The sequence below is a fragment of the Etheostoma cragini genome, chromosome 7 (assembly GCF_013103735.1).
Source record: "Etheostoma cragini isolate CJK2018 chromosome 7, CSU_Ecrag_1.0, whole genome shotgun sequence".
In the NCBI taxonomy this organism is placed as follows: Eukaryota; Metazoa; Chordata; class Actinopteri; order Perciformes; family Percidae; genus Etheostoma; species Etheostoma cragini.
The window spans coordinates 22770443-22783632 of NC_048413.1; positions in this window are offsets into that span (position 1 = coordinate 22770443).

Genomic DNA, 13190 nt, shown 5'->3' on the forward strand with positions numbered 1-13190 from the left:
AAAATCACCTTGATTTTGTTTAGTAATAGTGAGTGCATTTCAGCACGTCTGTTACACTGACAACTTAACTTTGAAATCATAGTGGGAGTTAGTAATGCAAGATTATTTCAGTCTTATCACATGGTTAGCATAGTGTCTTGATAACTTCTAAACCTTTGAATGACTTGAGGTGGTATGATGCCAAAACCTTAGCAAAGATGATCAAATAGATTATTGCAGAGACAAAAAAAGTGCTTGCTTTTCAGTATCATTAATTCAGCCTAGTGTTTAGTGAATACAACAGAATAAGTTCCCTCAAGGTATTGCAGATACTTCCCTATTAATAAAGTTGCTGCATGGTATGTTAAGTGGTTGATTTAAGGACTGCGTTAATCAGACTACAAAACCAAACAACAGTGGCAAAAAGTCAGCTGAAAAAATTCCACAAGTGTTTCTCTTCTATACTGACAAACAGAGAGTGAATAAAACATGCATGACTTGTTTCAAGCTACATTTTGTTAAATTTCTAATGGGCTGTGCTTAAGTTCCAATCATGTAAATGCAGCCCGAGCTTGCTAATTTTATTGGCTCTTCTTTTTAGGGCAAAAATGTTTTAATCATGTACACACTTAATACAAAGGCAGATGTTTGATTCTACATATGGTAACAACATGGGCTCCTGTGGACACAACATGCTGTTTTGAAGTTGGACTGAGTAAATCATATGGGACACTTACTTGCTCAGACATGATGGCATTTTGCCTGTAATGCATAGGTCAGTCGTTAAGACTCTTTGCTGCTATGCGAGTTCTGCACTAAATGAAGAAATGCAATAAAAAGCAAGCAAGGCAATCAAGAACCACCCTTTACCAACATTAACATGGCCTTATTTTTCACACCAAATTCCATTGTTTTGTAAGTAAACAAACCAACAATTTCATTCTGAACATTTCATAAAAGTAATGCAAGTACATTTTAAAGTATTATATAGGAGGTTATGTGGCCTGAGAGCATTTGTTCTGTTACAATTGGAGCCACTAATAATGCTAAAAGCATGGTATTCATAGGGACACCGTAGCATGAACAGTTCTTATGAAAAGTAACCCAAGTGATAGCAAATTGAACATTCTGCAACATTTTAACATTAACACGGAACATGTTATTTAATAGAGACTTTTCAAACAACATACAAAATCCCTATACATATATGTATACATATATGTATATATATATATATATATATATACATATATGTATATATATATATATATATATATATATATATATATATATATATATATATATATATGTGTATGTGTATGTATTTTTTTTTTTTTAGGAAAGAAGAAACAAACCTATTGGCATGTTTTCTTCAACCCAAAGAAAGCAGCTATAGGGTTTTATATGATACAGTGGCTTTTAGTTCAACACCATCATGTAACTGCACCTTCTTCTTCTTCTTCAATAATAAAACTTTGTACATCACTGAAAATCATCTCTTTGGTCTCCTGTTGTTATGTTCTATGTCAATGCTGTGTTACTTTAGAACAAGACTGTAAGAAGTGTATTAGCTGAATGGTGTAACAGTGGCCAAGTATCAGTAGATGGCAATCAAGAGCTTCAGTTGAGTTGGTCCTTGTTACATTTTTCTTTTTTTTTTGACACATTTACTTAAACAAACTTACTTTTGACTAACTTAATTGTCAAAAGTACAATCCTCACATGACCCACTCTGTAATATTGTCCAGTTGCTAACATTGTATATTTCAGCCATGGCACACACTATACCTTCAACAAATAGTTTATTTCTCATTGTATGACCACACCAGCCAAGACAGTGTGTACAGAAAAGATGTACGGTATACAAAAGCAAAATTATCTGGAGCTACTGTACAAGATCTGCCAGAAAAAAGAAAATATGCTGCAACTGTATCAACTTCAAAGGTCATTCAATCTCTCCTCTCTGTCTGGCCACAACATTCTATCTCCATCAAACCTGATATCCTCTCTTGCAATGCAGTGAGGGAACATCTTTTGGCAGGATGCTGCCACCCCTCTACAATATTCTACTCTGATATCCTCACCTGTCACCTGCTTGAGTTTGGTTCCTCTAAATTGTGAAGAAATTGAATTGTTCCCCATCTAGCATAAGTCTATCCATCTGACAACTCTTACACGAATACCACAGACTGTAACTGTTATGTATCAAATTTATGTTTGACAGGTTATTGTGATGGTTGGTTGCTCTATTTTGTAGGGATGTTATGTAGGGATGTACACAATGAACAATTGTAAAAAGCATACAAGTTTGGAATCTGACAGCAGGGATTGGTTCCCATTCAGCCACATGAGCATCATTGAGGTTAAACACTGACAATAAGCGATAAGGTCACCGTCTGCATATATATATATATAGGCTACAGTATTATTTTATGGTGTAACGTTACATTACATAAGAAGACACAGGATAATTTTCAGGTTTTCACTTGTATATAAGGTTTCTACTAGAACATGTTTACGTTAAAGCTGTATTTTCTATTCAGCACGAGTTGAGCTTCAATAATATCAGTGTAAATAAACAAGTTGTAAAAAGTAGTTTTAGAATTTTGCAGAATTTGTGAAAAAACATTAGTAATTAGTTACCCATTGTGACAAATTGTTTTGGTCACTTGATGGGTTTGCGTCTCAGATATTTAACGGGCACAATCACATTCATCTGCTCCATTTTTTTTTACAACTAGTTTGCACTCTTAAAAAGTATGCCCATTGTTTTGTGACAAAGAGAAGCCAGTGAGATGGCTAATTGGTCATTTCGTGGAGTATGCAAAAGAGCTGTTTGCAGCCTAGCAGCAGTTTGAATAGGAACTATTGAACTATGAAAAACGTCCCGAGACTAAATGTACACCAACATGTAGTCTGTGTGCATACATTTGGCCATGTAGTGTAACTGAAGCCACTGAAACTTAACATTACTGCATCAGCAAAATGTTGATTTATTCATTGCTATCGCCTGACAGATTTTATTTAACAACCTATTTAACAACAATTGGTTAATGTCAGTGAAAAGCGAAGGAGTCTACGCCACATGCTCAGCCCCAGTTCATCCAATTTGTTAAGTGTTGTGACGCCAGGATTTCAGTTGAAAGGGTGATACAAATAGGAATTGATTGGCTCATTAATAAAAGTCAGATGATGGCAAGACAGCACCTAAAGCTTATTTACTCTCTGCAGCACCTGAGGAACTACAGACGTTTCGAACACCCAGAGCATAGAGACATGCATTTAAAATTGTTCTGGCAGCAGTGAATTTGTGAATATGTCAGTACGTAAGCAGAAAGGACAAAAATGTTTCAGGGCAGACCCAAAGTTTTTCTGTGGTTTCCACTGTTTAAGAAGCCGGAACCAAAATTAATTTGTACTATTTAATTGCTCAGGGTCGTCACTTTGTGATAATGCCAATCAGTTTGGTCGAGTCCCTTTGCATGGGACATTTATTCAAAGATGAGAGATTTAAACACTGTCATTAGATATAGGGCATTGACCCTTTGGTGATAAATGATAGGAATGAACAATCAATGAAACCATTAGGGATGCGGCTCTTATGAGAGACCTGTCGGAGCCAAAAACAGATGGACTGTATGCATTTTGGTAATGGTATGTGTGCTGACATGTTTTACCACTGAGAGCACTGACAGGAGTATAACAAATTGCAGTTCATCCAGTAATCCTGGGGTATAATTTACCCACTCTTTAGCCTTTCCTTTCCAGCTTTTCAAAATAAAAAAATGACACAGATGCCTTCTGAAATGTAGAAATGTATAAATAAATGAACGTGCATGCTATTTCTTTACAGTAAATGAGCTCAGATCAATTGCAAAGCCTTAATCTCCCGGAAGAGGTTACTTTCTACATTCACAGCTGAGAGGCAGAAAGAACTCAATGTCCTTGGCACCAGCTGTGTTTGTGTACAGGTCTGGTGGTCTCCATGTAAACAATTTGTTGATGTATAGTGTTAGTTAACATCAGCAAAATGCCATCAATGTCCACCAAGAGCAGACATTTTTGACCTTCCTTTGTCTTTCTGTAACACACACACGCACGCACGCGCATGCACACGCACACGCACACGCACACGCACACACACACACACACACACACACACACACACACATACACACACAGAGAAAAACTTGCAGGTTCATCATTATGACTGGGCTGGGGATTAAATGTTGTATAAATGATATTGGCAAACATATATCACAATTTAGGTTCATTACACATCGGCTGAAACTCGGACAAAGGCTTTGCAAAATGACAAGGACGATCTGTATTGCTTTACTTATTTATTTATCTATTATTGCAAATGGTTGTCATTGTCATAACACAATGGAAAAGTTTGGCACTTCTATTAAAGATATAAATGTGAGAAAGCATAAATGCATACACATGAAAAAACAATTGCGTTCAGAACAGACATGTAATATGAAATAATTAGGGATTCATAGCTGAGGTAAATATGTCAAAGTTAGGTTAGACACATGTCACATGCAGTAACTAACCAACCTTATCATGTGTAAAACTTCTGTGTGTAACTTAAATGTGATATAACTTGTTTTTCAGAATGGCAATATTCCAGTTTTTGGTCAACATTATAAAAAAAGAAGAAGAATAAAGCCCCACAGTAAATCCAGATATTGGTTCCTATGAGATTGATACCTCAGACTAAACCTAATTGAGTGCACGCAGTTTATCATTATTCATCAGACAATTACAGGATGGGATTGATCTATATTCTCTCAAGGCTTTTGCCAGAAGCAAGTCTAGTTATCCGTTTATCAGATCGGAGGAAGGATATGACAATTATATTGTAATCTGGCTTGACTAACTTTCTTAATTTTTTAGGTATTGGACAGAAAAGTATGCAACTGTGCATACATGTGAACATATATATATATCATGTATTTCACCGTGTCATTGTGACACCTGTCCACTCCTCCTTTCTCTAACCTTAAGCCTCTGTATTTTTGAAGAAACTCTCCAGATCTTGCCTTTCACAGGTCCATCAGATGTCCTTAGATTTTCCCTCCATTTGCACCTGATTCTGCTTCACCTAGCACACCTGTGTATTGTTACCTCAATTAGCTCCACAGTATAAATAGCAGCCACTTCCGACACCTGCCTGTTTTCGACTTCTTTGAGACCTGTCTTCCTGACTTTCCCGTACTGGATTAGTTTGCTGTCTTCATGTTGTTGAATGTAAGTATGCTTTCTGACAAAGTTTGTTTGATTCTACATGTTGTGCTTGTGTTTGCATTTGCGTCACATTACTGTTGCCCATACCTGAATGTGACAGACCAGCTAGCTTAAACTTGTTGCAGCAGAGCATGCTGTAAAAGCAATTTGCCTATTCACAAATCTAGCATTCACAAAGCTACATGAAGCTGAGGTGCAATTTAGAGTTGGGTGATTGCACACACAAACACACAAACACACACACACACACACACACACACACACACACACACACACACACACACACACACACACACACACACACACACACACACACAAACAATTCCATGGAAGAATAGGGCATGATTTTATGAAAGCTCTCAAAGTAATATTTGAGAGCTCATGCACATACAGTACGCATCACAATACATGTCTATCGAGCACTGATTATGTTTCTGGGATATATACAGTATATACAAGCTTTCTGTATGGTATTCATAACACATGGGCAACTTCTATAAAATCAAGATCAGTTTCACTGGAGGGATTTACCTTGTGATATCAAGAACGCTCTACATAAATTAGAGATTGGTTTAGGATATTGTATTTAATAATGGATAACACACTGATACTGTGACTAATAATCAGCTGGATGTGTTTCTGCTCTGTAATGTTGAAGTTGTTTTTAAGAAGTACACTGATGTTGTATGGACACCTCTATTCTCTGCGAATCCAAGGTTTACTTCAACAATTAACGTAAAATAATACTACTTTAGTGACAAGAACTTGTAAATACCTTTTGGAGGTGTTTGGTTTGAACATTGAGTAGTACCAAAGTACGACTACTGCAAATATAACTACAGTATTCATCCTGCCAATTTTGGTACCAGAAAAGAATCCCACTCGTTTTAGTTGAATTGAATGGAGAATGGAACAGAACATTGTCAGTTTAGCTGTGATTTAACCAAAAAGTAGATCGGACCAGGAGTGTGAGTTAAGCAGTTTTTTAGTAGGTCAGAAATATGCAGACAGACAGTTGGCAGGTGCGATAGGGGGGCAGAGGCCAGGTGTGTTCCGGTAAGGAGAATGGCTGGCTGGTGGATTTTACTGTCGGTCTTAATCCGGCCAATGGTGCACTGGATGGTAGCAGCGACTCCAAGAGCGAGATCTGGGATTTCTCGACTAAGAGGCAAACACTCAATGGCAGGCAATCTCTCAGGCAGTAGTTTCCAAAGTGCAAAAAAGGCTGGTATCAAACACTAGACTGGTACATCCACAGTACTTCATGAGGATCCGGCAGTGACTGGATGTCTGGCTGTTCCTTAAGTGCTGCCTAGATGAGGATGAGGTACAGGTGTGGTGAAAGGATTCAGCGCAGGTGTCTGTAGGACCTAGGCCAGGCAGGCCCCCAAGCAACTGCCAGGGAGAGAGACAGATGCACAGTTAGAATAGACAGAACACACACCAAGCACACTACAGATTAAGAATTTCAAACACAAGTGTTACGGCTGGAGATTTATGACAAAAATGGCTAAACAATGGGAAATGTTGCAGAGTCCATTAAGTTTGCTGAATAAATCCTTCTCGGTATAATGAAAACATAATTGAACTCTAAGCAAACTTACAAACTCTGAGCAGACAAAGAAACAATGCTACTGAAGCACAATAAGAAAAACAAGCTGTCAGCTAATTGCATGTTTATAAGAGGAGCTTAAATTAAAACTTTAGTGCACCACCATGCTGCAGATAAGAGGAAAGAAGCCAAAGACTTCATTGGAAATACTGAGCTCAAATGACTCCTGGTCCGCCTAGAAATGGACTTGAGAGAAGCATGGCCTTCATGGCTGTTTGACCTCGACAGGTAAATGGATCTCATCGTGCCAGATCACCAGACATACAGTAGATCCTGTATTCTAAAATGTTTCTGTGACTCTTTAGACAGCCTTTGCAGACTGTTTTCTGTTTTGACATACAACTTGTGCCTGCTCCATACAGCAAATTACCAGTATGTAGACCTTCATATTTACACAACCTAGAGTGAGTGTGTGTGGTAAATTGGGCACCTTTTCTTCAAGATCAGTGTTTGCCCTCTCCACGTAAGTTGGTGTACAAAGTTGTCCAAAGAGCTCCACTCTGGGGCTGGTGAATGTGGAGCTGATTTACATTGGGTGGTATTCAGTGAAAGTAGCATGGGTGATCTCAGAGCCTTGAAGTCTTTGCTGATTATTGTAGATTTTGATAAAGCTGGATTCCCCTGAGCCTCCGTAGAGTTTCTCTCTAGGAATGATTGGTACTACCTGATGGCGAAAAGGAAGCTGTTAAGGGTATGTCTCTGAGCCAAAGATATTTAAGCATGTTACTATCAAATGCATTACAAATGCTACAATAATTAAAATAAGTTTCGAATTAAGAAAGCAGCCTTTTTGTATGAATGAAGGTTGGATGCCAGGAAAGCAGAAAGAAGAAAAGAAGACATGCTTTGATCCCCAAGGGAAATTACATTACACACTGGCGGAGATAGCAGTCATAAGGCCTTTGTCTGACTTCGGTTTTAAGGCTCTGTTCTTTAGAAAAGGACTGAGAGTGAGAAGAGACAAGAAAGGGAAATGCACAAGGAGTGAAAAAACTGAGGACATAAATATTGCAGTCTGATGATTGCAAAGTAAATTACTTGGAGGCAAATGCATGATCCTGTTCCTCCCCAGTTTTTCATCTGAAATAATTGATAATTATTTATGGCTTGGTTATTACTTTGGCAACATGCCAGCTCTAAAAACTTGGCAGAAGTCAAAGTGTGTGTGTGGTGACCTAGCCTGATTTTGTGATTAGAAAGGGATCCTGGAGGGATGTAAGATTGGCATTGCTTGAGTTGAGGTAATTTCACGCAGAGGTTAAAATGAGCTGCAAAGACACAAAACCTGGAGTTCTCATTTGCAAACGTGGCGTACGCATAAAACGGGCTGGAAATGTAAGTACGCCACTTCCCATGCAAAGGTTGTAATAAAAAACAAAAAAAAACGTGACGGGAGTCTGTGCGGTCCTCCACTCAAACTCTGACACATGCGTGCACACATTTGAGAGACAGTTTTGATTTGGCGACGCAGATCGTGAGGTGGTGAACTGAAGTCAGACTGCAGAAAGTAAATGTGGGGAATAATGATTACTCATAATGTTTTAAGTGTTGATGCCTCACACACGTTTTATTTTCTCCATATCATGCAGTGTTATTTGTGATTGTACTGAGTAATTGTTCCATAACACCTTGTAAAATCCAGCTCATCTTAAATCAAAATTTGTTCTTAATGTTTGATCGGCGCTGTCATCATATTGTCCGCTACGGAGCGCAGGTGGATGACACCATGGAATACTCTAGCATTAGGTAACGGCAGAACAGAGTGTAAATAACTAAATGTCTGCCGTTAATACTTTGCACATATCATCAAATCTCAAAGTCTGAAAAATGCAACCATTAAGCTCTCGCACAATAGTTACACTTAATGTCCTCGTTATCGGTCCATAGTGTTGGTGACAAAGCCTGCATGAAGAAAAGTATGTGCCTATTACACTTTTTCATCTTGTGTCTCTGGGTGGGGGATATAGCTGATGCTGTGCTTTTGGCAAGGTGTTAACAATCACAAATTTATACTGCTGTGACGGGAAGGGATCCTACGCACTGTTTTATAATTGAGACCCCTGGACTCTTGATCAGCATTTGTCTTTGGAGACGTTGTCAGATTGGAGCCTGTAATGTCTCAAGTGAGAAATTTAAGCTCTTTGGTGGAAAAATAATTGGAGGTTCTTTTTGTCCCCTTTGATAGCCATACAGTATGTGTATAGAAATGTGAAGTTTTAAGTTGAAGGTCGGAGAGAACCAGTCTATAAATTTAACAAAGACAATCGTGTCCCTGATATAAATGTGAATGAACGAAGTTCAAAGTAGGGGCATATGAGACAAAGCTCTCGACAGAATTAATGTAGAAAGGAAAATTGAAGTTCTTCGAACATTTCAATCAGGATGAAAATGTGAGAAATGCAGCTGTGGAGAACTGCACCCTGAAAGGTTACAAAGAGCTGGTGATAAGGTGGGTTCACACAGAATTGTACGGTGAAGATCCATAGAGCAAGTTCGACCCATTAATTTTCTCTGGGACAAGAGCGAATGGCTTTGCAGGGCACTGTGGAATTCCATGCGACACAGGACTAACTACAGATGCAGATAAGAGTTCAAAATCTCAATTTTATGCAAATGCAGGGGAAATGCGCCTGGCTCCTCCAGAGTATTGTCCTGAGAAACTGAAATGAAAAAAGCAATGCAGTAGTGGTTTAGTCTTTACCTACTGGCAGTCCATGTCTGTGGTGGTGAAGACCATTATTGTACTTTCTGGGATCCCTCTTTTATGTCCCTGGCTTCCAGGATTACAGACACAAATTGCTATTTGGCACAATGTCTAGTAAGTAGTTGGAGAAAGTGCAGGTTGTTTCTGTACATCAGGATTCTTAGTGAGCAAGCTACTCACAAGTGAATATAGACACCCACAGCGACGGGCAAGAAGTGATTGTGGTTAGTGTTCAATGTGTGATTTGTTCATTTTCAGTGGGCATTTACAGTGAGGCTCCTTTTTATTTATTTTTTTAAGACTCAGAGCAATTGCATACAAAGTCAATGGAAAAACGTGAGTGGACTCAGGTGAACACATGCCATGCAAGATTAAATTATTGTAACTTGAGCAAAGAATTGGCATTCACGCTGAGGCTTAATGTATCTGTTTTTATAAAGGAAGATGTAAGGGAAAATTGGACAGACAGGATAACAGAACTGGAGTTTCTAGTGAGTTTTGAGTTCAGTGAGATGTTGCGCTGGCACAAAAACAGTGGCACAATCTGTGTGCACGTTGCTACACTAGCTTGATCACAGCTAACCTCAGTTTATTCAATGTGAACTCATCAGAAATCATATAAATGGCAGGCAATAAACATTTTAAAGGATACATCATGTGTCATGTCTATATATATATATATGTATGTATGTATGTATGTATGTATGTATGTATGTATATATATGTATATGTATATGTGTGTGTATATATATATATATATATATATATGTATATATATGTATATGTGTGTGTGTATGTATGTATGTGTGTATATGTGTATATGTATATGTATATGTATATATGTATATGTATATATATATGTATGTATGTATATGTATGTATGTATATGTTTTTTTCTTTTTAGGGTTGATGTATCCAGGTTGGTTTTCTTTAATAGTGTCTGAACAACTGAGTATAGTGAGTACTCACAGATCGAAGAACATTTAAAAAAAAAAAGCAAGTTGTTATAATATATCATCTGGGCTCATGGAAAATTTCATAGGATACTGGCAGCCTGATCCGTGAGTTCTTGTAGAGAAATCGAAGCAAAACAGTTCAAGGTTGGAGGCTGGGACAAGTGAACCGACTAGGGAGTTGAAGATTGGATAATGCCATTTCATCACTCATTTTATTTATAAAGAAATAGATAAAGTCACTGCCGTCCTTGTTTGAAAACCTCTGCACTTCAAGAGGCGCAGGATTGACATTGTTGATGGTTTTCAAAAGGACTTTAGAGTTACATTCACTGGAAGAAATGAGGTTAGCAAAAGATGTCCTCGCCTCCTTAACCATGATGTTGTATTCATTCAAGAGGTTTTTGTAATACAGCCTGTGAACATGAAGCTTTGAGGATTTCCACTGTTGTTCCGCGCTCCAACGTGGACGCACAGTGGTCCATAGTAAATAAATTAACAACTTTTGGTTTCAAAAGGGGCTACAAACAGCGGCCTCCTGCTTTATTTGCAGGCTTTATTTACAACCCCATTAGGAAAAAAGAAATGTTAAGGTACATAAAATGTAATAAGACAAAACATCTAATTATCAACATTAGTGTAGTCATGCTTTCTCATGCTGTCTGAGGGTATGAAAAAGGACGTATGTGACTATGTACTATATTTGTGCAAAGGCCGGCACTGATGATAGAAGATGAGTAATGTATGGTTGAGTGAAGCAAATTAGGACGGCCATGTGGAGGGGACCCATCTGTCCTGTATTTTCTTAAATTTGGCAGATGGTGCTGTACAGTGAAGAACTAAATGCCAGTAGATTGAATGACCAAGTTGTCCTTAATGAATGCAAGTGGCGCGGTGGCATTTAGTTAGCTGACTTGTCTGGAGCAACTTTATAATCAAGGGAAGGAACAGAAGCTACTAACGTGATCAATAACTTCTGTTGTGAGTTGACACTAAATAAAATAAAATTGAATGATTTAAGTTAAGAAATCGAGTAACCTGATCCCACAGAATTCCATGAAACGAACACACTTCTTGGTGGTTCAGTACTGTAGCCAATTTAACCCTCAACTCCAAATCTGTGGCAATTACACGGAATCGCAAAAGATTCTGTACTGGGCCCACGGAAGACTACCGGGAAATGTACACGGATTGCCCAAAAAGTTTGTGGCGTAAAAGTTAATTTCATATAAATGAGTCAGACGCTGATTTAAAATGAGATGGTATTTAACATCTTCTCATAGCTTCTTGGTGGTTCAGTACTGTAGCCAATTTAACCCTCAACTCCAAATCTGTGGCAATTACCCGGGATCACGAAAGATTCTGTACTGGGCCCACGGAAGACTACCGGGAAATGAACACGGATTGCCCAAAGATTTTGTGATGGGCGTCCAGAAGAATTCTGTGAAATAAACATGGCTCCTTAAGTTAAGAAAAAGTTCCATGACACACGGGAAGAACGGAATAGTTGGGTTTAGAAAAAGAAGAAAGCGGCTTTAGGAATTGAAATGATTTCCGTGTGACAGGGTAAAGTTCTTCATTACACTGCATCATGATCATCATGCATCATTAATCAATACCAAATTAAATAAAAATACACTAGTGTTTTTTTGTTACATTTGTATGTAAAACATCTGAAAAGGAACGATTAACATAGCATCCCCCATCTTTTTGATGTCTGGACTCATTCCAGGGGAGCTGTTCCAAGTATTTTGCTCACAAGGAGGTAGGGACAAACTACTTGGCTGAGTTTGGTAGCACTGAAAAACAGTCTTTTACACTGAGGATGGATATATTTTAAAGTTTTTAAATGTCGTGGATGACATGTGGAATGGTTGGAAATATTTAAATCCACAAAACAAATGCAACAGCTGACTCTTGGCAATTTACTTTAGACATTAGTCATCACTTTAGGATTGGAGATGATTTACAACGTCACTCAGTCAAAACCAGTGACTGACCTCTGATGCAGTGTTTATATGAGAGAGCTGTGAGGTACTGTGCAATGTAAAATTTGGAGGTTTAGGGGGGGTAAGATGCACATACATTTTTGGCAATTTGTCAAAGGATTCCTCAGATTGCTGTCACTAAAACATTTTCTCACTAGCTTGTTGGGATATTCCCGAGTGGACAGTCTTCTCATAAAGGGCCAAATAAAGGATGTGCATTCCACCAACACATTTTTACTGAAGATTCAAAGAAAGCAGAAAATGAGCCCACATCAGACAAGTGTCATCTATTTTAATTTCAAAAACGTCAAATTTAAAACTTTTGTATTTGGTTCAAAGAAACGACACACATCATTGTACAAGTTAGTAAATATAATCTAAAACAACTAATATATAATAACACTGTCTGTACTGTACCACATTGCACCAGGAAAGCGATGGCAGTGCTGGGAAGTGTGCCTCAAATCACAGGGGGTGGTATGGGACAACACGATCGGGAAACCCCAGGAAGTCTTGTCAAGCTCTGCAACACAATTATCGCTCATCCATCTTTAATATCTTGTTCATCTTCGCCATTTCCACTGACAGAGCGGTGCTCACCTTGCAATTATTTTCACAGCTGGCGTTCGAAAGAAGGAATTAGATCTTCTTCCCTTAAAAAAAATGACTGATGTGGGCAAAAAGTGTTGTAGCTTTTTAAA